The following is a 25328-nucleotide window of genomic DNA, read 5'->3' on the forward strand; positions in this document are numbered from 1 at the left end:
CCCTGCATCGGCAGGTGGACTCTCAATCACTGCGCCACCAGGGAAGCCCCCCACTATGGTTTTGATTTGCATTTCCCTGATTATTAGTGATGTTGAACATCTTTGCGTGTGCCTGTTGGCCATCTGTATGTCTTCTTTGAAGACATGTCCATTCCGCTCCTCTGCCCACTTTTTATCTTCTTTTTAAAACTGTGGAAAGAGTTCAGTGGGTTTGGGCAACCCCCCTAAGATCTTTTAGCTGGTAAATGAAGAGTTGATATTCAAAACCAGATTGGCTGACTCTGTAGTTTGCACTTTAATCCCTGTGTGCACTTCTGTCCCAAATGTAAGAGATGCTCCATGATGGAAGCAGAGGAAACAGCCAAATCCAGTCCAGGTGCCTGGGCTGCATCATCAGACTTGGACTATGTATAGTGAATCATATATCAATACATAGTAAGATACACATTACATTATATATACTGAGATATACATATATCTCACTATGCTATAACTTTTTCATCTTAAGAAATGAATAGAAGTTACTGAATGATTGGTGCATCTCTGAACTCTTGAGTATAAGGTGACTCCTGGCTTTTTGAGAGGAAGCACACAATTTATAGGTAATTCATTAGCTGTAAGTTCTTTCTTGGTTGCCTACTTTCAAGTATTTTTCAAGTGTCTTTCCTTACTGCAGTATAAACTCATGAAGGCTAAAATTTTGGGTCTGTTTTATTTGCGTATTTGTCACTGTGCTAAAATAGTGCTCTGTATGCGTTCAGTAAATATTTGCTGACTAAATAAATACATTGTCTCGAGCTCTTCCTGTTTGTAGCATCTGCTAACTGTCCCGCTTAGTGGTTGCTGTCCTCTTGTGGTTTTTCATTTCTGACCATGAGCTCACTTTCAGTGGGTGTTAAGTCTGTTGGAGAATTATCTGGGCCCCCATTTGCGGAGCATTCATTTAGACAGATTTGTGTCTATATCTGCTTCAGAGAATTGGGAGAGTATGATTTCATTGATCCTAGAGCAGTTTTAAAATATTTATTTATTTAATATGCAGACCATATACTCTTACAGGGCGGGCCTGAGTTTTGCGTATCAGGCATGACTGTATGCTTTCTCCCTTCTTTCTTTGGCCAGCGGATAGAGTTTTTGTTCTGTTTCACATAAAGACTGGGCATTCGTACTTTTCTCTAACAGGTAGCTCTCATGTGCACAGGAACCCTGGCTGGTACTTCATGACCTTTTCTGATGCTAAAGATCTCTCCCCCAGGCATGGAATTGCAGATTTGGTCCTGATTCTCCCATAAATCCTTTAGGTTTGTCATCTCATTACCAATGTGTTTGCTCTTCATCCCTTTATTGGATTAACCTCACTTTATGTATGAAAAAATAATAAATTTTGGTTAGGTTTTATCCAGCATTCTATTTGTTTTAGCTTGGAGATAGAGAATTCTTATGTCAGCTCAGTCTGTTATATTGAATAGAAATCCTCAGCAGCACTGTGCATAATGAAAGTCTTGCTGGGGATAATAGTATTAAAATTGTCAGTTTTCTTATTAGTTCCCACCTGCACTCAACGCTGTTCTCATGATGGCTGGGGCTGTGTTCTATCCCTGGAGCACAGCACTGCACTCAGCATATTATAGGTCACAGCAAGTGCTGGCAGTTGGGTGAATCAGCATTCATGCACTCATTTTCTTTCATTCTTTACCCATTTTCTGATTCCCTACGCCTCCCTCCATTATGGCTTCAGTACCTGCTGCCCCTCCCCCCGTCCCAGCAGACTCCGGGATATGACCCAAGGCCTTGAGTATTTTTATTCAACTTTTTCTGTTTTTCCCCCAAACTAATATTCAAGGTACCATCTACTCCTGCTGCACCATGAGTGTACCTCCCCACAACTTTGGTTCTTTTCTAGAATAACCTGTGGCTTGGAATGACCTCCAAGCAAACTGGATTCTGAATTAGAGCGGGGTGCAGAGAATACAGTGTCTAGATTGTATGGGATATAAAGGGTGAATGGCAAAAGGTGAGTCCAGACAACAGTTAGGAACAGACAAACCATGCCTAGGATGGAAATTCTAAGGGTAAGGTATTATATGTATCTTGAGGGCACTGGGAATTTGGGCCTTATGCACAGAGAAGGAAACTAGAGTCTAGTTATTAGGACTGGGGTATAGAGTTAAAGCTAATGTGGCAGAAAATGAGTTGACAACAGAGGTAACTAGTGTGTGTGTGTACACATGTGTGCATGTACACATCCTGCTTGAGGCAAGAAGTTAAAACACACACGTATACATATATAAATACATATATTTTTTCTTTTTTTTTTTGGCGGTACGCGGGCCTCTCACGGTTGTGGCCTCTCCCGTTGCGGGGCACAGGCTCTGGACGCACAGGCTCAGCGGCCATGGCTCGCGGGCCCAGCTGCTCCGCGGCATGTGGGATCTTCCCGGACCGGGGCACGAACCCACTTCCCCTGCATCGGCAGGCGGACTCTCAACCACTGCGCCACCAGGGAAGCCCTATTTTTTCTTTTAAGATCTTGAGATTTTGATGGTCAGACCTTCAGGTACGTCAGACTCACTAGTGGGAGTAGAAGGATGTAAAACCTGGGAACCAGGTGGTCCTGTTTGCACTACGTGCCATGAAGAATTCAGCCATGCGAAAGCATGGTTCCTTCCCTTCTCACCTCCAATCGAAGGTAGTTAGAACCACTTACGTGTGATCAGAGGAGGCCCTGGCTGGAAACAAGGAGGAATTGCCTTTATATGTGGGCTGAAAAGAAGAAATTGAGGGGGTATTTTTCCTCCCCACCTGCCCTGATTTTGCTGGGGAAACCTTATTAGGTTGTTATAGTCTTAGCAGATAAATCTGAGAATTCATTTTTATTTATATGTGTTTTCTCGGCATTTCCTCTGATAGACTTGAGTTGTAAAGAGAGTTATAAATGCTGTTTCTGCGGGCTCTTTTTACTGCACTGTATCTGTGTTATTTCAGAGGGGCCCACTGAGACTTGATTGCAGAAGGTCTTGTTGTTGGATACAGGTCTGCTCCGTGTTAGCTGCAGCACAGAGAGTTCTTGACGGGCATTCTGGAGCAGCTCCAATTACCCAGAGTGGCCAGGGAAAGCAGCACACTGTGGACACAGCTCAGCTCAGTCACTTCTACGCACTCAGTATCTGTGGAGTTGTTCATTCATTCATGTATTTAATAGGAGTATGAATACAAATCTAAATAGAAACATATTGTATATGTCTGCCTATATACACATAATATACTTATATACACACACATACACATACATGTCATATTATGATATGACCCAAACTGTTTCACGATCCAAACTATTTTAAACATGTGGGACACAATACAGAACAAAAACAAATAAAAACACTCTCTCCTCCTGGAGCTTACATTATTATAGAAGTTGGGTGTAGAAGTAATACACTATCATAAACTATTATATCAATTGATTGATACATAATATAATTTCAGATAGAGATGATTGCAGTAAGAAATAATGCAGAGTGGTGGCTTGAAGAGTGATGATGAGGAGAGAGAGGTGGAGGGGGCAGGAGGCTGTTTAAGTTGGAGCAGCCAGAGTAGGCTTCCCTGAGGACCTGAAATTTTCCCGGAAACCCGGGAACTGAGAGAGCAAGCTGTGCAAAAGAATGTTCTAAGCAGAAGGGAGAACCAGTAGAAAGGCTCTGGTGTGGGAACTGGCTTGATGTTTTTTAATCGCAACAAGATGGCCACCATGGCAACAGTGCAGTGACCACCAGGTGGGTCGTAGGAGGAGAGCAGGGGGAGACAGGCAGGGACAAGGTTATGTAGGATGTTGTAAGACCTTGTAACAAATTTTATGGGTTTTGAGTTTTATTCTAATGGTAAATGTTCTGAGCAGGAAAATGACATGAAAACATTTATGATTTTAAAGAATGCTCCGGAACTTGGCTGTAGGGGAGAAAAGTGCCGGCAAGGAACCAGTTCAGAAGCTATGATGTTGATGCAGGTGAGAGATGAGGGCAGTCTGGGGCCAGGTTAGCAGCAATGGGAGTGATGAGTACTTTTTTTTTTTTTGGATGAGGAAAATTAAGCTTAAGTTCTCGACCCAAGATCATAAGGTGGAAAGTTGGTGGAACAGGATGCAAAGCCAGGTCTGTCAGACTATTCTGTTTCCACTGCAGCGTCCCTGAAACCTAAGTTTTACTGCACAGGAATATGCTTATATGAGCAAAGACCAAGCATCCTGGTCAGTTTGAGCTGCTACAGCAAAGCATCACAGATCAGGTGTCTTATAAACAACAGAACTTTATTTTTCACAGGCTTGGGGCTGGAAATCTGAGATCAAGGTGCCATCACCATGAGGTTCTAGTGGGGTCTCTTTTCCAGTTTGCAGACCACCAACTTCTCCCTACATTCTCACGTGGTGGAAAGAGCAGAGAGAGAGCGCTCGGGGGTCCCTTTTTTAAGGGCACTGATTCCATTCATGAGGGTTCCACCCTTGTGACCTACTTACCTCCCAAAGACCCCACCTCTTAATACCAGCACATGGGGTGTTAGGATTTCAACCTATGAATTTTGGGGAGCAAACAAACCCATTCAGTCTGTATGCCAAGGATGATATTCTTTATATATATCATTTCATATCTCATTCTTCCTAAAGGCTTAACGATCACCTATGGACTGATTGAGCTGACAGTGACACAGGTCAGTGTGGGTACTTTTGATTTTTTAAATTGCCTTGATAGAATTTTATTCATTTCCTCTCCTTTCCTCCGTCTCTCTCCCTCCCTCTTTCCCTCTCTCTCATGAAGAAATAGTGCCATGTTTTGTCTGAAAAACCTCTTCCACTTTAGCTTTAACCCTGCGTCTCAGGAATGGAGCCCTCAGAGTTGGCAGATCCTTGCCCCTTTGGCCGACGTGGCTCCTCAATGTTGCGCACATTGGCGAAGCTGTACCTTAACGGTTCCTCACGGTGCATGGTGCCAACAGCTCACAGATCAAGTGCTCCCTGAACAGTAGTATTCCCTGACATGATGGATCATTATAGTTTCATTACAGTCTTTTGAGTCAATGACGTGGGAAGAATGGGCTATCCTTTTCCGCCCCTTGGGAAGAGAGCTATTTTGGCTCCCAGTGGAACCACCTGCCATTTTATCCATGTCCGCCATTTTAGAGTTTCTCTCTCAGGCTCTAGTACCTGCACTGGGCTGTCGCACACAAGGAGCCACATTTTTTATGATTTTCAGTGATATAACAATTACCTTAGCATTTTCCAGTGCATTTATGGTGTGAGGAAAGAGCACCAAACTGATAAATCAGAATAGCTAGCAGCTGGTTGGGAGTCTGGTCATGCCATTTGCTCTGTGATTTTAGGAGAGTAACTATTTAATATTGTTATTAAAGTTATTCCTACTCCCTTTAAATTCTGATTTAGAAAAATTCTACAAGCATTGATGTTGTTAATATTTTTATCTATGTTCTGTCATTTAGAAAAGAGGGATGTTGAAATTCCTGTATTTGACTGTAGATTTGTCTATATGTCCCTTTAGTTCTGTCAATTTTTGCCTTGTAAAACTTTTTGAAGCTCCTTATTAGTTTAATACAGAGTATGATCATTACACCGTCTTGATTAATGTAATCTTTAACCATTGTTAAATGCATTTGCTTAGTAATGTTCTTTCCTTTTGAAGTATACTTTGAAGACTATTAATAGAATCACATTTTTTTCTGTCAAAGTTTTTACAATGTATTTTTTTCTATCCTTTTATCATCAGCCTGTTTGAAGTTTCTTGCTAATAACCGGTAACCAGGTCTTGCTTTGTATCCAATTTTACAACTTCTGCCTTTTAATTGGTTTGCTTAGTCTCTTTATTTTTAATATAAAGATATATGTTTGGGCTCAATTCTACTGTATTTCCTATTTGTTTTCTATTTATCCCATTTACTTTTTGTTTCTCTGCATCTCAGTCCTTTCTTCTATTTTTGACTGTTTAGTATTTAGTATCTTTAAGTTTTTGAATTTACCTCGTTGACTTGTTATAGCTCACATTTTTCAGTGGTTGCTCTAGATATTATAACATGCACGCTAACATTTCACCTTTTTCTTCAAACAAAATTATACAACCATATGAAAAATGTAAGATTCCTATAATAGTATATTTACATTTTACCTCTCCCACTCCGAGTCAGGACGAAGGTGAAGTGAGTGAGGTACAGACATGACCCTGAGGGTGAGCGCCTCCTTCAGTTTTGCGTCCTAGGTGCCTCACTCCCCTCGCCCTGGTCTCAGCCCTCCTCTCACCCTGACTGTCTGATAGTTTATGCTACAGGCCTACAAATTGCTATTATATTAATTTTAAACACTCAATGGTCTTTAAAGAAATTATAAAAACACATAATTGTGTGTGTGTGCAAATAAAAAGGTATATTGGCCCTTTTGTTACTTTTTAGTATTTCCTGAGATCTGACTTTCGTATGGTATCTTTTAGCATTTTTGTGGTTTAGGTCAGGTGTAGACAAATGTTCTCACCTTTCATCCATCTGAAAGTGTCTTTATTTTGCTTTCCTTTTTTTTTTTTTGCGGTGTGCCGGCCTCTCACTGTTGCGGCCTCTCCCCTTGCGGAGCACAGGCTCCGGACGCGCAGGCTCAGTCGCCATGGCTCATGGGCCCAGCCGCTCCGTGGCATGTGGGATCTTCCCAGACCGGGGCACGAACCCGTGTCCCCTGCATCGGCAGGCGGACTCTCAACCACTGCGCCACCAGGGAAGCCCCTGATTTCCTTTTTGAAGAGTAATTTCGCTATATAAAAAATTCTGAGTTGATTTTTTTTTTCTTTCAGCACTTTAAAGATCTCACAGTTTGACTATAAAATATGTATGTGTGATTTCCTTTGTATTTATATTGTTTGTGATTTGCTGAGCTTCTTGGTTCTGTGAGTTGATTTTTTTTCAAAAATTTTGAAAAATTATTGGAAACTCTCCAATTCTCTATCTTCTTTCCTCTGATACACCAATTACATGTGTTATATTATTAATTTTGTTCCAAAGGTCTTGGATGCTAGAACTCATTTTTACTGAATCTCTTTTTCTCTTTGTGTTTTATGTTGAGAAATGTCTATTGACCTGTCTTCTGGTTCAGTGATCCTGTCCTTGATGTACTCAGATTGTTTTGAAGCCCATGAAATAATATCATATTTTTTATTTCTAGCATTTCACTTAATCCTTTTATTAATTTCACCTCCCTCCTGAAATTCTCCATCAGTTCATACATGTGAACTTTTCCCACTAGATCTTTTAATATATTTTTTCATACTTATTTTGAAATCATAATGTGCTAATTCCAACATTAAAGCCAACACAGACCTGCTTCTATTGACTAATTTCTCTCTAGGTCATGAGTCATATGTTCTTACATTTTTCATATGTTCCTAATTTTTAGTCACTTGCCAGACATTCTGTACAAAATACAGCAGCTAAGGAAATAGATGGTATTTACCTCCAGGAGAGGGTACACCCTTTCTTCCATCAGGCCACTCATGAGTTGGCCTGAGTCAAACTACTCTGAAGTTGAACTGAGTTTGGCTACTGTGTGGAGAATGAAGTTAGGATTGCAGGAGCATGAGAGTGGCATCAGGAAGGCCATGTGGAAGGCTTTTCTGTTCCCCAGAAAAAGAGCGAATGGTGGCTGAAACCAGGGTGTTAGCAGTGGAGAGGACAGTGGTCCAATTTTAGGCATGAACAAGTGTGGGCAGAAATGAGGGCACACTGTGAGTACAAAGCATCCCTAACCTGGGACAGAACAGATGTGCAAGTGAGAAGGATGGAAGGACTGAGGAATGATGACCTCAGGGTTTACCGGCTGGCTCTGCCTCTTCAGGACTGATCACATGGCAAACACATCACCCATTTCTCCCACAAGCCCAAACACAAAAGATGGCACATAGTAGGTGTACACAAAAAAAAGCCTACTGAATCACACAAATTCCGCCTGATCTGCCATATCTTTCAAGCCTACCTCAGTGGTCCCTGAGCTCTCTTGGACTAGTCCCATCTACCAGTAGCTTGCTGTAAATAAAAGATGTAAAATTATTTCAGGGGCAGCAGAGTGATTTTAATATCCTGTGATATTAATATCCTGTCAAAGACGCTGCCACCCAGTGAAACTCTATGGCTTGCTTTACTTAATTCTGTAAGAAGAAAAGCCACAGTGGCCTTGATGAATCCTCACCTGTAGTTCTGAGACGTGTAAATATTTCAAACCCCTTGTGCACACTGTAATCCTGCCCAGTAAGTAGCAAATAGTTCTCAGTATTTTCTTTGTTCAAACTGCATTATACATTTCTGGACTTACAGATCATAACTCTGCTACCTATGCATGACAGGCAGGAAGATTAGCACAGAAAGGAACTGATAAAAATGTTTGCAGAGAGACATGTTCATTCTTAGCAAGACAGAGGGCGTTTGGGTCATGATTATGAGTGTCCAAAGATGGTGGGTGGGGGGCAGGTGGAAACTAGATTTGAGTGTACAGGGTCTGGAATTACTGAGCTGCTTTAAGTTACAATATATCCTTGGCTTTCCTCCATTTACTGTCTCCTTACTAGGCAGGCTCTCTGTGAATGCCTCAAGCCACAGGGCTTTCCCTCCTCATTTTCTTTCCAAGTATTAGCAAATTACCCAAGGAAGGGCAGTTACTGGGCTCATGACAAAACTCCTTTAAAACCAGCCAAGCCACACTCTGAAGGAACTGCCACCTCTCTTACAATCAAAACCAGCGTCTTCAAAGCTATCCATGCGAAGCATCATTATTTGGGAGGTCTAGCTTCTGTCTGTCTCTGCTTCCACACTGGCCTCGGGGCAGGGTCAGTGTTGCTTTTTTAAGCCTCTAGACCAAGAATGGACATTCAGTATAACCACTTACGTAGTGGAACAAGGCTGACACATTTAAGTGAGAGTTTACTAAAGGCTTGGTGTTAATCAAAAAATGAACACCAAAAGTCATGTACCACTCAATAATCTGATTTTCGAGGTGTGGCTTGCTTTCTAGGGCTTACGGGCTATGTTTTTCTCACTATTCACAGACTCCCTCTCATGTGGGGTTATTTCTACACTGTCTCCCCAGAGCCTAAATACCTAAGGTCCTGGCAGTCTGGACCTAAAAGATGAGGGCACAAATCCAAAGAGACAGGCAGGATCTTTGTCTCCCATCTGCTGAAGGATTCTTTTCTGAAGCCAGGGTTATGTCGTGCAGTTCTGTCCTCATTTGTGCAAACTATTCTCATTCTTCACCAAAATTAGGTTCTTTCAACGCAAGGTTATCCAGAAAAACACAGAGGAAACCCAAAATTTTCCCTAGAGCTACCACAGGTGCTGCAAGGACCAGGATTGAGAGTGAGTCTGGACCCCCTAAGAGTGGTTCCCTTTAATGAAATCTGCCCACATACTCATAACTTCCCACAGTGACTAATATCTAATGAGTACCAGTGATGGAGTCCATGTCCTCCAGATGAAGACACACTGGTGTCTAACGATGCTGGATTTGTGAGTTGCTGAAAGAAGGGTACCACACACCTTAGGGAACCGTGGGACCTTCGGTAAGATGGTGTTAGGAGGCACTAGTTACAGGATTTGGACTTGTGTTAGGTGATTTGGGGAAAGTTCAAGGGATTTTCTCTGTTGTGTCTTGCTGTCAGGAGCTTGGAGTAATACAATGATTGGATGCCAATAATTTTTAATCTAGGCAGTAGGAGGAATGAAGTGGCTCACAGCTAAAAGCTAAGAGCTGTCACAACTACACAACTACTCCTTTTTTTTTTTTTTTTTTTTTTTTTTTAAGTCCCCTCTTTTGGATGAGGGTAGATCAGATTGGGCTGTAGGCATTTATTCAGGGTATCCAGATCTTCATCGTTGCCATCTTCTGCTGATCATGAATGTTTTAGAGAATGTTTTTTTGGTAATTGGGCTGGAATTCATTCCTCCTGTTTCTTGGTTGCAGGATAAATCATTGAATCATCTGGTATAAAAATGACTTTGTAGTTGCATTTAAGGGTCTGAACAAGAGGCACTGGCCAATCGTAACACAAGGGATTACCAGAAACAAAATGGCTATCTGTTCTTTTAGGAGATCCTAAAGCCAGGAGCTTAGATTACCAAACCCAGGCTACGAGAACACGTCTCAAATCCCAGCTAGGGTTGTTCTAGAAAGCCAGACGGCTTTTTCTTTTATCTTAGCCACAGACTGTTCTACTTGCCTGGCTATATTTATATAGGTGCAGCAAGACGTGTTTCTAGGTCAGACTCCTTCTTGGCTAGCTGAAAGAACACGTGGCTACATGATCCTTCACCACAACTTTTGCTTGTCAAGTCTTCAGGGAAGCTGCTGTGCCATGGATGACTTTTGCGTGGGTCAGAGATGACTTCTGAATCTTTTTCCCAGCTGTAGTATTATTCCTGTCATAGGAACTCAAGCTCCCTATCAATTAGAGCTCAAGGTGAATCCTTTTTGGTCCATGATGTGGTCATGAAGAGGACCAGTTAAGTTAGCTGTATCAACATGAGTGATCTTATCCAAGAAATCTCTCTAGACTTTTCTGTAATTCCAGTCTGTGCTTGTATAAACACTTTTCCTTTAAAAACGCACACCTGTCACTCGGCACAAGCCACAGGACTGGTTGATCTTGAAAAAGCTATAAACATGAGTTGGCACCCAACCAAAACCCTTCTGTTGCCTCTTTAGAGAGACAGGAAAGCATAAAACAATGCATTTCATTTTGAAAGAAAGGAAAGAGAATGGACTATTTGAGCACCTACTCTGTGCTACCTGCGAAGATAATTTGAATCATTTATTTTAATTCTCCCAACAACTTTATGAGGCTCAAGTGCTAGATTTTCAGGAAAAAATAGGCAGAATGGACTCTGCTCCTTGTGTCTGCCCTGTAAATTATGCCTCTGTCGTTTGGAAGCAGCACTCGTAATAATTCCCTTTGGGAAATTAACCTTCTCCTTGTCCATGGGATTCTGATGGAGTTCATCTCACCCGTTACTGCTAAGGGTGGGTGTACAGTCCAGAACTGACCCATCAGAGTGGCTGGTTTGATGTGGCACATGAGACCCAATTTGGTGTAATCAGAGTGAATCTTGGAAATGTCTTTTCAAGCAAGTAAGACGGGACTTTTTCCTTGTGGAATTCTAGGCAATAGGGATAATGTACATGTGGAGATACCAGAGGTCACCATCTCAGAAGCCCTCTGGAGAAAAACAAAGGAGCACAAAGCAGTGATGGAGAAAGTGTGGCACTAAATCATCTGAATATATGTGAATATGAAGACAGCTGTGCTTGAAGCCATTTTCCACCTGACTTCTCAGTCCTGCAAGCCACTGAAACTTTTGTTTTCCCTTCAGCAATTTGGGTCAGGTCTTTTTCTCACTGAAAACCTGTAACCATGGAGTTGTTATAGGGGGTGGTGAGGAGGGTCGACATGGTGCAATTTCTTGCCTAAATTGAAGCTACTATTAGGACAACTAGAGTCTGACAAATTAGTTTGACTCAGAGGTCCATGCTCTGCCCATGCCTGGCGACACAGAGAGTGGAGTGGGTGCTCGGAAAACGCAGGTGAAAAGGAAGCGTCTTGAAGAAGACATGAAGGATTGGTAAAGCTTTGATAAACTATGGTGAGTAGAATGTCCTTTGGCATTTTTTATTGTGCTATACTGTCCCTGGTGATCACAATCAAACTTGTCTCTCTCTGTGGCAGGAACACCATTCTAAGGATAAAGGCAAGCATCATCAATAAACTGGGAGGCAAGCCACACTGCGCACGCGTTTAGCAATCCCTGGATTTTGAGATGGTCAGGCCTATTCAAGAGTCACTTTCTTTTTTAAAAAAATAATTTATTTATTTATGGCTGTGCTGGGTCTTCGTTTCTGGGCGAGGGCTTTCTCTAGTTGTGGCAAGCAGGGCCCCACACTTCATCGCGCTGCACGGGCCTCTCACTATCGCGGCCTCTCTTGTTGCGGAGCACAGGCTCCAGACGCGCAGGCTCAGTAGTTGTGGCTCACGGGCCTAGTTGCTCCGCAGCATGTGTGATCCTCCCAGGCCAGGGCTCGAACCCGTGTCTCCTGCACTGGCAGGCAGATTCTCAACCACTGCACCACCAGGGAAGCCCAAGAGTCACTTTTTTTAAGAAAAATTGGAATCATCTCAAGGGGAAATACAGTTATCACAGACTGACAAGCTCCCCACTAATTATGTTAATCTTACTCTATATCCCTAGTATTTAGCGTGGTGCCTGATATATAGAAGATCCTCAATAAATATTTGTTTAGTGAATGTATAGGTAATTAATTCTACCTGGGGCATAACCTCCAAAGACCTCTTGCTCAGCTGTTTGCTCTCAATTTCCTGAGTCCAGCAGCTCCTTTCACTGATAAATGGTCTCATTGTTCCTTCAACTGTAGATCAAAGAACATCTGTCCTACAGGAAAGCAAAGTCAGTCTCCTAACAGTCTGGGTTTCCATTATGCTCCCAAGAGCAAGTTTGGATCACTCCCTAAAATGCTAAGGATAACAATATGCTCTCCCTTCATGATGCGAACGGGGAGGGCAGCAGACAAAATATAAATAACGACCTGAAAGCCAGGTAATTTAGAATTACTTCATAGCTGATGAGCCATTATTCCTCCCTATCATCAATGCCTCTAAAACAGGCTCTCCTATCACCTTGTCCAACCTCCATCATAAAATTAATTACCTCTGGATAGACCCCATTTAATTGTTCATAAAATTGATCTTACTTCTCAGATTTTATGGCAACTAGTATGCCATCAACAAAAGTGCCTAGAATAAATGGGATGCTCGTTATCTCCCTTGAAATAAAATAAAATAAACCCATGATGGATGCAGGCGCATTTGACACCTGTGTCTCTTGTACTGTAATGGATAATTGCACAGCACCCCAGAGATCTCTGCTGGAAGGCTTCTTCACTTTCAAAAAATAGTAAAAAGGCATGTTCTTTCAATTAGAAAATTCAACGCATTTCATTTTTAAAAAGTGCTCTCGTTAATGCATTTGTTTGTCTCTCTGTTTATTCAGTTATTCAATCCAGAAGGAGTGTGGTTACAGAAAGAATGTGCAACTTGGAATGAGAAGAACCTGGATTCCAATCTTACTTCCTCCGTGTAATAACCATTTACCTCAGAAAAATTACCTTTTCTCAACTATGGGTTTATCCTCGGCAAATTAAGCATCATGATATTTATTTCATAGGCTGTTGTTAGGTTTAAGGGAGATGATGAATACAGAACACCTAATAAAGCCCCTAGTCCAAAGAAGACATTTAATCAATGTTAGATGCTATTATATGACAATCATTGCTATTAATAAACCAACCAGGAAGCAAACATGCATTCAGTGAGGCAGCATGATAGAAAGAGGATGGATTTCGGTAGATCAGTGCTTAGATTCTGTGATTTATAATCTATATATCCTTAAGTGAGTTACTTAATCTCTCTTATCATCCACATCCTAAAATGTTAAGTGGGAATTTTAACATTTAACTTGCAGGATCAGAAGAGATGGTGGATGAGAGTGAGTCCAGAGCAGTGCTTGTTGTAGAGACCCTGCATGTACAGTAGCCCTGGCTTCGGCCTCATACTTCTCCTCCTGTGTCCATTCTGAGTGGCGCTGCTGAGGCTCCTAATATGCACCTGGAGTTTACTTAACTTGCTGAAGGTCTGGGCAGAAGGGCAGGACTCTGACACGCGGCGAAGATCCGCGATGCCTGCAGCTGAACGGAGCTCGTGAATCTGATGTTTCCTCTGCATTCTTGGTAAGAACTGGTCCAGGAGGCTGGCCTGGTCAAGCGTCCACCCCTAGGTTGCTGGCCCAGGGAACATTTTCTTCCCTTTTGTCTGAAGCCCCACACCCTGTTTCTCAGCTCTTCAAACTACATGTTTCAGTTAATGGAAGTTATTTCTGTTCTAAGATCACCTTCTCTCTCTTAGCTCAAACTCTTACCCATGTGGTTCCATCTGTCTGGAACACAACGCTCTGCTTCCATTTCTATGTCCTTTCACGTAGATGTTCCTGTTCACCCCGTAGTTTAGAGTATGTGCTGTTTCCTCTAAACTTGGATCTTCTCCTAACCCCCAGGTCTGGGTTAGATGCCCTTCTTTATCTGCTTGTTATTCCCTTCCCATAATGCTTGCTGTGCTGCCTGTTCGTCTAGCTTTAATTTATAAACAAACTGTGTGAACGTACATGTCTCTCCTATTCATCCCTCTATGTTCAGTGTGGGCTTTCAGTAAAGACGTGTTGAAATGTTGGATAAACTATAGGCCAATATGGGAAGTTCTTAGGTCAGAGACCAGGTGATGAATCTTTGAAGGGTACCTCACTTAGCTCAGCCCAAACCAGATAATCCAAAAGCCTTGGTCAAGTGAGTCAAGGGAAATATCCCAGCTGAAGAGCCAGAGGTCAGAGAAGCTAAAGAGAGGTAGAGCAGGAAAAGCAATGGAAGCACCGGGAGAAAAGACTTAGGCGGGATGTGGACCTCTGCTACTCATATTACAGAGTCTCCTGTTGGTTGTGCTGAGGGGCAGATAGGGCAAGTCTTAGAGGTTTTACATCAAGGGCTCGAACAAGGGGCTGAGAAGGAAAAAGAAATAGCTTCCTATTGGCATTTTCCACATATTTCCACAGGAAGTAAATACACAGTGTATTTTATCAAGGACATTCATTACAGAGAAAAGATGGTTTTGTGACTGAGTTTGGAATTTTCATTATCTGAGTTAAGCCATGTTAACTATAATATTGCCAGACATCTTAGAATCTTTACAATGCTAACATGAATTTCTAAGCTTAGACCATTTTCCAAACTACACAACCATATCATCTTTTTTTTTAAAGGATAATTTCATTGAGCTTGTATCCCACGAGGCATTGGTTTAGAAAACACAGCTTTTTACCATTCTTCGTGGTTTGTATTATTTTTACGGCTTCTATCATTTCAGGTGTTTATTTATACTTGCCTTGTTTTTAGAAAAGGTCTAAAGCAATCAGTACACTAATGATCATTACAGTTTTGCTTTGTTGGGGGCTTTTTACACTAATGGTTTTGTTTGACCTGGAATTTAAATCCTCCTTCATGAATTCTACTGAATGAATCAGAGGTTATTACTTCCCTCTGGCAAAGAGAAGTAGCAAGAGCTACCTTCAGAAGGTGGAGAGATGAATGAGCATTTGCGGAATCTAGTCTGGGAGCTTTTGATCTAGGATGCCACAGACCCATGGAGACTCAGGGCAGGGCCAGGAAGGAGAATGGACATGACGTGGGAGATTTTGAGTCGCAGTGACTCAAAAACTTGCTTACCCTTCTGGGGTCTCAATTGTATTGAGTGCATGGCTTCAGATAATAATATCTATATCAAAGGTTGTTGAGAAGATTAAACGAAGTGAAGTTGATGGACGCCCTAGCACAGAGCAGCTCTGTGAGTGCTGGGTGTGATGATGATTTGTTAACGGACACATGCTCATCTCTAAGGTTTCCTTCCATCAGAGTTTTGTGGCTCCTTTCTATTTGGGTCAATCTCTTATTCTTCCCTGAATATTCTCTTTCTCCATTTGCTAGTATAACGTTTCCTACCTTTTCTCCGAGATGTCCCCAAAACCCTGAGGAAAAGTATAAATTTTGTCTGTACCTGTTCTGCTAAGGTAGTGTTCCTAATTCTTCAGCTAAGACAAGCTAAGTGCGGGGACAGGGATTTAACAAAGCTGCCCCCCCCCCCCCCCCAGGGAACACCTGTACAATGTGCTGATGGATAGAGACAGCTTTGTGTCTGATTCCTGGCGTGGCGGGAAGAGGGAGGAAGGGGAAGGGACTAGCAGTTTTCTGCATAGAAATAAAAGTAAAATAAAATAGTACATTCTTCCTATGAGCTGCACACACCCAACTGGTCTCAAGCCAGTCACAGAAAGACAAATAGTGCATAATTCTACTTAAATGAGATATCTAAAATGGTCAGACTCAGAGAAGCAGAGAATAGAATGGTGGTTGCCACGGGCTAGGAGGAGGGAGTAATGGGGAATTACTTTTCAGTGGATATAAAGTTTTGTTACACAAGATAAATTCCAGACATCTGCTGTACGGCGCAGTACCTATGGTTAATGATAGGGTATTGTGCACTTCAAACTGTGTTAACCGGGTGGATCTCTTGTTAATGTATTCTTACCAAAGGGGGCAAAACACACAAAAGAGTGCAAGGACATTTTTGGAGGTAATGGATATGTTTAGTACCTTAGCTGTGGTGAGAGTATGCATATACCCAAACTCATCGAAATATATACATTAAATGTGTACAATTTTTGTATATTTCAACAAAGCTTAAAAAACCCCACAGATACGCTCACATTTGTTCTAATAAAAAAATAATATTCCCTCTTCTATATTTCTTGCTAGTGAGGTTGTCTTCCCACTATTTGAGTAAAAATGTTGATCCAGGAAATTCTGACTTTGCATATCTCCCACACTCTGCAGAGTTTTCTGCATTAACCCCCACGTGGAAACACGGACCCACCCACTGGAGGACTTTGAAGAGAAAATGTGAAGAGGTCTTAGCAGAGCATCTGGTATATAGTAGGTGCAAAAGAAATGGCAAGTGTTGCTGTTACAAAATGTGTTATAATATAGGATATTATTTTGTATCACATCGGGAGTAGGAAGGTATAGAAGCTATCTGTGCATGGAAAAGAGAAAGAAACAGGGAAATGGTCCCATGGTACCCAGTCTGTGTAACTCAATGTACCTAGGGCTTTACTTCTATTACCAGAAAGTTGAATTTGTAGGACTTGTGGAGTCTAATGAAAACTGCTTCATTGTTTTGCATCTAACTATCTCTCTTTAACCTATTTAGTATTGGCGATCTTTCCTCTGCCCTTGGATGGAAACTCAGTTTCCCGACTTTGTTGGGTATACCTAAAATCCAATGTCTCAAGATAGCAATTGAAAATGTCTAGTCCCAGTGGATTATAACTTGGAAAGTTGAAATATGAGTGCTCACTCATATTCAGCTCTCTCCTTCCTGGGCACATAGGAAGACAGCATTTTCCAGCTTCCGGTGCAATTATGCTTGCTACCATGTTGATGAATTCTGGCCATTGGGAGATGGAGAAAAGCTACTTATGCCATGTATACCGTTCCGGGTCACTTTATAAAAGCCCATGTATAACACTCCAGCTCTCTCTTGCTGTGCTTCAGAAGCCCTGGAAGTCATTTGTTGAGGTAGTAATGATGAGATGGAATCTCAGTCAGTGAGGTTCCCTATGTGAATATGTGAAAGCGCACCTCCACCCCCCAAACCTAGGCATACGCACACCCGCTGTTATAACTGAAACGTGCGGATGAGAAGAAATAAAAAAAATTGTGGTGTGAATTAATTGGAATTGTAGGTTTATTTGTTACCTCCTTATAGCCTCTCCTATCCTGACCAATTTTCTGAACTTGATTTAGTGTTTTTTTTTTTTTTTTTTTTGCGGTATGCAGGCCTCTCACTGCTGTGGCCTCTCCCGTTGCGGAGCACAGGCTCCAGACGCGCAGGCTCAGCGGCCATGGCTCACGGGCCCAGGCGCTCCGCGGCATGTGGGATCTTCTCGGACCAGGGCACGAACCCGCGTCCCCTGCATCGGCAGGCGGACTCTCAACCATTGCGCCACCAGGGTAAGCCCAGAACTTGATTTAGTTTTAAATCTTCTGCTCTCTACATGCTGCCAATGGGTTTATGCTGCTCATTTAAAACAAAAGAGGTTGGTATAATCCTCGTACTCTCTTTTCTACCTGGAATTTCTCCTCCTCCAGACTCGTGAAGTAATTTTCTGACCCCATCAAGCAGAGGGTAGGGAGGATAGGGGAATGAGCAAGTTCTTACCTAGTGTTGTCCTAAGATTTTCTTATTTGGCAGATGATGAGAGTTGCCCTTTCCTTTGTGAGTGCCATGGTGAGTTCTTCGGAATCTCCCCTGCTGAGACCCCGCCCCTGCAATTCCTATGATGTGACTTCCTTCCTAAATCTCCTCTGGGCTTCTGTCTTAGCAGAAAACTCCACATCTCATTACTGCTGAGTCTTATCAGCCTGGAAGGTGGCCCTTTGGGGCAGGAGTCCTTTGGAAATTACTCCAAGCTTCCATCCCTACCTCATTTGGTCCCAAAGCCCCACGCCTGTTTGATTGACTCTCAGAAGGAGTGCAATTACTTCCAAGATGTTACTCTCCACCCTTGAAGCCCAAGGTTACTATAACTTTCTCAGGTATAGATCAGCACCCATCCCTGGTTACATATCAAATCTGACTGTGCTCATAAAGCCCTCTTATCAGGCTCCTCCCCCTTCACATTCTCATTGGCCCCAAGGCCTTTCCCCAAAGCCCCCGTTGCAGAGTCCTCCTGGATCACTCCTCCACCTACTTTTTTATATCCACATTTTATGATAGTCATATAACCAATTATTTTTTCCATGGTGTTCTGTCTCCAATTCACTTTGGAATGTAACATCTGTTGAATTCATGCCTCATGAAGCATGAAGAGCACCATTTTAACATTCCTTTACACATACGTTGTCTCATTTAAACTCGATACGTGCCTTGTGAGTTATATTGACCCTTACTTCGTAAGTGAGAAACAGAACTTTCAGGCAGGTTAATCAGGTCACATATGTAATTAGCCAGAGCGTAGGTGCCATGAGGGAAAGGAATCTGTCTTGTTCACTTTTGCATCACTGAATATAGAACAGTACCTGGCACATGGTAAATGCTTAAGAATTTGTCCCATATGAATACATGATATCAGGGATTTACAGATCTGTTGCTGTTTATACCAGGTTACTCAATCTTGGCACTGCTGATATATGGGGAGAGTTAATTTTTGTTGCGGGGCAGGGGGAGGGCTGTCCGGTGTATTGTAGGGTACTCAGCAGTATCCCTGGCCTCTACCCATGAGATGTCAGTAGTGGCCCTCGCCCTACTTGTGACCACCAAAAGAGCCTTCAGACATTGACAACTGTCACCTGGGAAGTAGTCACAGGGTTGAGAACTGAAACTACACTGGTGTTTTTCCCACGTATGTCTGAGGTCCACGGTGGGTAGGAGGGTATTCTTGGACTTAACTGTATTTTTCAGGTTCCTTGCAATTAGGCATATCCCTGGGACCAGTAAGGAAATTTCTTCAAGGCCTCGTACCTGGGGACTCCTTATGCACGATTCCTCATTCTCTTTTACCCACAGGTTGGCTTATACTGAGATGAACACCAGGTGATTTTGTAAGTTGTATGTTGAAGGCCACTGAGATGCAAGTTGGAAGAAATTGGATCCTGAATCAGTGCATAGGAGCCAGTTGCACAAGAGAGTTTCCTGGAGAATATCCATCTTTGGAATGTTTCACAGGAAGAGATGAACTTTTATTCTAAGCCAATGAGATCTGAGGATTTGTCACTTACAGCAGCTGGTGTCACCATAACTAATACACTCTTCACAGAGATTTACGTAAGTAAAAATATGAGTAGATAAAAAGAAGAAATACTTATTTAATTGTATCTCAGGTGATCCTTGGAGGTGGCAAAACTTGAAAGTGATCCAGTAATGGATCAGTTAGACTCGACAGAGACGAGGATGTGACCACGACCACCGCACCTACCAGGGGTCCTTTTCTACTGAAGACTGTCCTGGTTGACTTCAGAAAACAAGGGAAAATATAATAAAACTCTTTTCTTTGACAGGACCTTAGGGATATAGTTTTGCCATAAAATAATTGAAATCCGTGTCATGCAGGTAGCTGTATTCCATTTTATATTGCGACATAACAAAGTACCACGAATTAGCAACTTGACGTGTCTTCATTACCTCACAATTTCTGTAGGTCAGAAGTCTTGGTATAACTTAACTATACCCTCGGCTCAGGGTCTCCCAAGGCTGAAATCCAGGTGTCAGCCAGGCTGTGTCCTCACCTGGAGGCGCAACTAGAGTAGAATCTACTTCCAAACTCCATCAGGATGTTGGCAGCCTCATTTCCTTGTGTCTGTAGAATTCATGTCAGCTTGTGTCTTCAGAGCCAACAGTAGAAAGACACTAACATCTAGACCCCTGTATAAAGGATCCACGTGATTAGGTCCTTCTCACCCAGGATAAAATCCCCTTTGATTAACTTAAAGTCAATTGATTAGCAACTTTAATAATTACATCTGCAAAATTCCTTCACTTTGCCAAATAGCATAAATCCCAGTCCAATGTGGGTTAGCAAGAGAACTCTGCATTGTTAAAGGTATTTGGGAACCAAACTCTTTCCGTTTTTGGCTCCAGTTACATCCAACTTCTTCAAAATTTCTACATTAAGCCAACAGATGGAAACAGAATTGAAAATTATCTATGGACAATTTATATTTTAATGGGTCAGACCTAAAAGTATAAGTAAATTACTTCAGTTCATATTCCACTGGCTAATTGCTGGGAGGGTGAAAAATGTAGTCTAGTTTTGGGCCCAAGGAGAAGAGAAAACGTGGAATGGTTTTCAGTTTACCCTTCTGGTCACTGCCCAGAAATCTGTTTCGTTCTTCTGTCACACAGAAAAGCTCTCATACCCTCCGCAGTAGAGCCAAGCCAGGTTTCTTCTGTCCCACTGCATTCAGCTCAAAGTCGGGTAGATGCTTAGCGCCCCAGTGGTTCCCCATGGATATGTCTCCTCATGGTTCAATAATTTACAAATAAAAAGGAAGTTGTCTGTTTCCCCATCCTCCTCCTATGCAAAGAAATTCTCAGTCAGAAAATGGTAGAATGGGAGGCTACAGCAGCCACTGGTCTGTATCTTCGAAGTCCTGCAGGGCAGGCTTTAAGAAGGTCCTCTAACTTGAAAATTGGTGACGTTTCTTAGTTAAATCCTCCTCTGATGTTTGGGAGAATACTCATTGCCCCTCGTTCTCCATGGATTTTTTGCTCTATTCTCTGGGAGTTCTATTCTTGTTCATTATCCTCCAGGGTGCATTATTATAGGTCTGCAACGTTTCTGTAACCCTGTAAAGCCCACTTCTGCAGGTGCAAGTATGGTATGGAGTCTCAAAGGCCCTTTTAGGTCTCAAAGAGTCAGAGAACCTTTGGTAGTGTTTTGACAATGTAATTTACCCCCAAACTTAGGAAGCTTCTGATCTGTTTCTCTCCAGTCAGTTACACGTGGCCAGTCATCACAACCTAGACACAATTCTGAAGCTTGATACACTTTGCTGCTTCCTTTTTTATGTCTCCTATCCTTCACTTAATGGGTTGACAGTGAGGCACCTTGTGTAAAGCTTCTCAGAAGGTCTTGTGACGACGGGGCCCCTGACACCCACAGGAGTGGCCAATATTCTTAAATTGGATTTTCCTCCTTCCCTGCTTGGCTTTCCTAGTCTTTCATTCTTTTTCAGATAAGACACGTGGACATACAACATTGTCTTGGGCTCTGTTTTCAAGACAGCTAGGCTGAGACACTACTACTTTATGCAGAATGGCTGAGTCTCTATGTGTCTTTGTCAGTCCAAGCTTTTCCAACCTTGTTTCCTACTGTTGAGAGCCTAGAATACTCATTGTGCCAACTTTTTGATGTCTCACATTTCTGAACTGTCTCTTATCTCTTTCTTTTTCCTCTTACATAAAAGCCAACCATTGACCAAGCTCTTCACTTTTTTTTAATCCTTTCCTAATGTCAGCCACTCACACTGACCCCTTCTAGCTACTTTCTCTAGGGCTTATGGGCTCAGCCATCCCATGGTCTGCCCCAAGTTAGAGCAAGTAGTATTTTTCCTTGAAAGCTTTATTGAGATAATTGTAGATTCGCATATAATTGTAATAAAAATCAATACTACATAGATATCCCTTGACTACTTTTCCCAGTTTCTCTCTGTAGCAAAATTTTGCCAAACTATATTAAATATCATAGGGCAATGACTTTAATACAATCCTCTGATCTCATCCCAATTTTCCCAGTTCTACTTTACACATGTACGTGTATGTTAAGATCTATACAGTTTTATCATCTTTGTAGGTTCCTGTATCCACCACGACAGTCAAGATATTGAATAGTTCTAACTACTGCTTCATGTTGGATCTCGCATGTTGCATTTTATAACTATCCCCATCTCCTACCATGGCCACCCCACTTGGCTCTGGAATGAAGTCCTGACCACTAAAAAGCTGTCCCTTTCTAAAATCTGGTCACTTAAAAATGTTCTATAAATGGAATAATACAAAATGTAACCTTTTGGAATTGACTCTTTTCACTCAGCATAATTCCCTGGAGACTTAACCAAGTTGTTGATTCCTTTTTATTGATGAGCAGTATTCCGTGAAACTTAGGTAACACACGTTGCTAACCGTTCACCTGCGGAAGCACAGCCAGGCTGATTCCAGTTTCTCACCGTTGCTAATGAGGCTACTATGAATTCTCATGTACAGGTTTTCACGTGAACATAAATTTTTCTTACTCTGGGATAAATGCCCAGGTATGAAATTGCCTGGTCATATGGTAATTTTATATTTAGTTTTACAAGAAGCCAATAACCATTTTAATGAGTGCCTATACTGTTTTACATTTCCAGCAGCAATGTGTGAGTGATTCATTTTCTTTGCATTTTCTTTGGTATTTTTTGTTTTTAACTTCATCCATTCTGATAGGTATGTAGTGATAGCAGATTGTGGTTTGAATTTGCATTTCTCTGATGGTTAATAATGTTGAATACCTTTTTCATGTACTATCTGTTATGTGTATATCTTCAGTGAAATGTCTCATTTTTTTTTTTTTTAACTGTTGAGTTTAGAGAGTTCATTATATATTCTAAATACTGATTTTTGGACAGATATGAGGTTTGAAAATATTTTCTCCCAGTCTGTAAATTGTCTTTTCTTCCTCTTCACATGGACTGTCAAAATACAAACTTCTTAAAATTTTTATGAGGTCCAGTTTATCAATTTTCCCTTTATTGCAACATATTTTTAATGTCAAGTTGAAGAACTCTCAGATTAGCCCTAGATCCCGAAGACTTTCTCCTCTGTTGCTGTTGTTTTTGTGGAAAGTTTTATATTTTTATATTTGTCTATGATCAATGGTGAGTTAATTTTTATATAGTGTGTTGAGAGTAGGTTAGGATAACTCTTTCTTTCCTTGCCTATGGGTGCCCAAATGCTCCAGTACTGTGTGTTTAAAAAGCTATCCTTCCTCCATTGAATTACCTTTCTACCCTTGTCAAAAATCAGTTGAGCACATTTATGTGAGTCTCTCAGTAGGAGCTCTATTGTGTTCCATTGACATGTGTTCCATTGATCTGTGTGTCAATCACACAGTCTTGATCGACAAGTCATTTCTACTTTACTGTTTGAGTTCATCCAGTGAGACTTTCCTGTTACTGCATTTTTTAGTTTCTTAACTTCCATTTAGTTCTTTATATAAAACTTTTATTCTTTTGCTGTAATTTCTATTTTTTCTTTTGTTTCAGGAGAATCTATAATTGAATTTCGAAGCATTTTTTACAACTACTGCCTTAACATCCTTCTCTTACAACGATATAATTCCCACGTCTGATTCGCCCTTGTACACCATCACTTGATTGTCGTCTCTCATTGAAGTTGTGATTTTCTTGGTTCTTGGTATCCTAGGTGATTTTCAGTTGCGTCCTGGACAGCGTCTGTATGTTAGAATGCTTTGGGTCCTAGTAAAATCTCTTCTTTTAGCAAGTCACCAAGTTTAGGTTTAGAATGCAGGCTTTGGCTGACTTTGTGGAGTATGGTTCTAGTGGCAGTTTAATCCTCAGAATGTGCGCAGCGTGGTTTTCATCTGCTTGGTTTGGTGCTGCTGGGCCTTCCCTGTCCTGGCTAGTGCTGCGGAGGGTACAGAAGGCATTTCCCCAAGTCTGCTGTCGGATGCCTTCCACTGGTGAGGGGCGTGGTTTGGGTCCACCTACTGGACCCCAGTCCCACCCCCTCTGCTCCCCAGGTGTCTTTGAGTGGGAAGGGGGAATCTCAGTTAAGCCTGTGAGGAAAGAGAGGCTTCCTGGACACAGCCATTGGTTTTCTTGTCTTTTTCTTGCTTTATCCCTGACCCCTCAGAACCTTTCAGCAGAAAGAGGGAGTCTCAGGCCCAGTGGGGGAAGAGTTCTTTGTTTATCCTCTGGTTATTCATGGTGTCTGAGTGAGTAACCTGATGTATCCAGAGAGACTCTTGTTTGATCCGGGGCCAGAATGCGTCTGCCTGCATGTTATTCTGTTGGTGGGTCGGGGATTGGTGAACGCCAGGCCTGGGTGACCTTCTTCTGTTGGGCGAGAGAAGACAAGATGCTCTGCCCCTGAGCTGTTCTTCCAGTCTTGGAGCCCGAGCCTGCTGGCCTTCTTACACCTCTCAGAGTTCTCCTTGGTTGTCTCCTGCACCCGTTCTAGGGTTTATGGTGATGCTGAGTGAGGAGGGACAAGGAAAAACATATCTATGCCACTCTGTTCAGACCAGAAGACCGAGCAACATTTATTCCAAGATATCTCACAATCAGACCTTCGTTTCCCTATTTTATCATTAATTCCTCCCACATATGCACCTTATAGAATTACTGAACTTAACTGACTTTCTTGCCTTTGTTTAAATTGTTCCCTCAGCCTGGAATGCGCTGTCGTCTCCACTTCTTTACAAATGCTCGTGGGATTTTGCGGAGTGTTTTCAATGATTGGGGAAGTCAGGGCCGACTCATTAAGGGTAGTGGATGCTAAGGTAAGGTATTTGGACTGTAGGCTACAGGTAAAAAGAATTCCCTTGCTGGCCTCAATCCTCTGAGAACCCTTATTAGTGGTTATTGAGGCTGTACTCTTCTGGGTTACCTGATTTGTAAAGAGGGAAGCACACCTCACTGCTTTGTGGTAGAAGTCGGTTGACATTCAGTTATTAGACTAATTCAAACTGTGTTTTCCAATGAATGTCTCAAGGGAGGGCTTCCGAGTCACTTTGGCTACTTAAGGTAGTCATCAGAGTAAATTAAGGGCTCAGCTCTCAGGCAGTGGATGCCTCTAAAATAACACCTGTTGGCCTCTCTTGATGAACAGAACACTCCTGTTTGCAGTCTGGTTTTGCTGCATAACCATAGAGACAGTGGTTCTTTTGTAAGAAAATAACAAGCCATCCAAAAAAACCTGCGATGCATTTAGGTACCTATTATATTTGAAACTAGATGCTAGGAAGTGTATGAGAATGCTCACCAAAAAAAGCTCCTGTGTGCAGCAAGTGTAAAATGTTTATTCATTCACTCACGTATTTACTTATCCAATCACCTCTGCGCTTATTGTTTCAAT

At 42.0% G+C, this 25328-nt stretch overlaps 2 long non-coding RNA genes across 2 annotated transcripts; both read left to right on the top strand.

The window, feature by feature from the left end:
* Nucleotides 1-698: 698 nt before the first annotated feature.
* LOC141276871 (uncharacterized) lies at nucleotides 699-12156 on the top strand. Its single transcript, XR_012327122.1, has 3 exons — nucleotides 699-4000; nucleotides 4655-4698; nucleotides 11186-12156. It is a non-coding gene; the product is annotated as an uncharacterized lncRNA (long non-coding RNA).
* An 884-nt stretch (nucleotides 12157-13040) lies between these two features.
* On the top strand, nucleotides 13041-16647 carry LOC141276872 (uncharacterized). The gene is made up of 3 exons (XR_012327123.1): nucleotides 13041-13172; nucleotides 13558-13822; nucleotides 16529-16647. It is a non-coding gene; the product is annotated as an uncharacterized lncRNA (long non-coding RNA).
* Nucleotides 16648-25328: the final 8681 nt, after the last annotated feature.

The sequence above is a fragment of the Tursiops truncatus genome, chromosome 17, assembly GCF_011762595.2.
Source record: "Tursiops truncatus isolate mTurTru1 chromosome 17, mTurTru1.mat.Y, whole genome shotgun sequence".
NCBI lineage: Eukaryota > Metazoa > Chordata > Mammalia > Artiodactyla > Delphinidae > Tursiops > Tursiops truncatus.